This window comes from Octodon degus, unplaced genomic scaffold (assembly GCF_000260255.1).
Source record: "Octodon degus isolate 3935 unplaced genomic scaffold, OctDeg1.0 scaffold00029, whole genome shotgun sequence".
NCBI lineage: Eukaryota > Metazoa > Chordata > Mammalia > Rodentia > Octodontidae > Octodon > Octodon degus.
Window position 1 is genome coordinate 1,871,306 of NW_004524605.1, and position 2,241 is coordinate 1,873,546.

Below are 2,241 nucleotides of genomic sequence, written 5' to 3' on the forward strand. Positions count from 1 at the left end.
GTATACCCTACATTCTTTTTTTCTTAAAGGAATATGATTTTATCTTTAAAAAATTATATACTCCAAAACATTTTACTGGAAATTTTCACTAGAAGTATGAAAAACAAAACCTGTAATATAAATACATAATGCATTTTTTATTATGGCTGTATTAAATGTATCTTCTTAATGTAATACTTCTATTATATGGTATCTCATGTTGTGTTAAAAAGACACACAGAACTGATAACACAGGACAACAAAGTTTGTATTTTGTGGCAGATAGGATTATACTTACTAGAACCCAAAAAGAGGCTTTAGAGAGAGGAGAAAGAGACAATCTAAAACTAGCACATTAGTCACCTGTGAGTTGTTTAAAATGCCATTAAAATGAATCCAGGAATGTCACACTGTAACTCCTATAATCCAGGAGTATCAGAGAACTCCCAGGAGACTGTTAGGTAGGAATGTAATTTTACAGTAGGTTCTAGCCAGGCCTCTCACTTTGGTGTGCTCTATGCAAAGGAATAAGCAAAAAGTTGTGATCTGCAATTTAATCAGCCTCAGTGAACTCACAAGGTCAGAAATCTTACAAATGTAGGAAAATAGGACTTTCAGTAAGTCTTAAAAAGCCCAGTTGATATCAGAAAATTCACACTGGGAAAATAATACAAATTTAAGATTTGTGAGAAATCATGTAACAGAGTTTAAATTTTAGAAGCCATCAGGGAATATAAACTGAGGAGAAATTTCAAGTGTAAAACTTCAACAAAGTATTTACGTAATAACCATCAGTAAAGCCCCTGTTGAAGAGAAATCTCTTAAATATAGCAAAAAGGCCATAAGAGTTACTTATTTTTTATTATCAGAACATCCATAAGAAAGAGTAACTATAAATGCACTAAGTATACAAGGCATTTGGCCAACAGGGTAGAATTTGAAGACACAAATGCTAATGCAACAGACAAGTGATTAGAGGTGCCTTCCCAACCACTTTAAATAAAATAGCACCCATAGCCAAGTCACATTCAACCCTTACCCTGCTGTATTCTTTATAGTACTCACCACTTAACATGCTATATAGTTATTTCTTAAAACCCTTGTCTAACTTTCTCCACTAGAATACAAGCTCTGAAGAAAGGAGTGCATTTAAAACCATATCTTCAGTACTCAAAACAATACGACATGTAATAGGCACACAACAGTTAACTGAATGAATGAATGAATTATAGTACTTGTGGAGTGTTTGGTAAATTGAAGTTATTTCATTCTAAATGAAATAGAATTTAACTAGCTTTCACATATATAGAAATATGCTTATAATATATCAGAATAAAAAGCATTTATAGTCTATAATTTATGGTCTACAAGTTATTCTCCAATTGAATCCAGGATGGAAAGTTGTACAAAAGCACCTAGTAATACCTACATAACTGTACTAACCGGCAAATCAACAAATGGAACCTCTCAGTTGTGAAGATAAAATTCTCTTGCTTCCACAGGTTCAGAGACTAGTAACACTTTACTTCTGTAAGGACTATGTCTCTGCTTGCCTTGTTAGCCACTAGTGTACAGGGCATGGCAGTTTGAAATCTAGTAACAGTAACCCTTTTGTGCAGTTTGGCACTTAGAGTCATGCCTCATTAGATAAAAAGAAAACAAGGAGGGCCTATCTTGCACTGAACACTATAAAGGTAAAGGTTTTAAATATGGCTTTCATGATAAAGCAATATGGATAAGTTTGTTAACTGGGAAAAGAAGAGTGAGGAAACAACAAAGGAACATCTAATTTTGTGTAGAAAGAGCTAAAAAAAAACCCAACCTTTGGACACAGTGTTCCTTAACTTACACCCTAAAAGATAAGTATGTATGCATTTGGCCACAAAGAAGGGCGCAGAAGCAATGATGCCTAAAACAGTAGTGAGGCTGGAAAAAGCACAAGCACATTTGAGAAAGGAACTGGAAGAACTCGACCACATTCTCCAAAGTGAAAGACAGTCTGTGCTTTTGAAAACCACATGAAAAATAATTAGATCTTTATACTCGGGAAACACAAAGTTATTTTCGTAACACAACCTGCTAGAATGTTAACTGAATAAAAAACTTTTTGGCTGTGTGAAGAGAAGCCACGGGGATCTTCCTCCCTGGGCAGGGATAAGGAGAGCTTGCCTGGCCCCAAAGGTGCTTTTAGATTCTTACCAGAAAGGATCCTACATTTTCACTGTTTGAGGAACACTGCAATGGAACATGATAGTAGACAGC

General features: G+C 34.9%; 1 protein-coding gene across 1 annotated transcript in view; it reads left to right on the forward strand.

Annotated features, from left to right (window-relative positions):
- LOC101565067 (olfactory receptor 1E1-like) overlaps nucleotides 1-2,241 on the forward strand; it is a 20,114-nt gene that overhangs the window by 14,240 nt on the left and 3,633 nt on the right. The gene's annotated exons all lie outside the window — the stretch shown is intronic.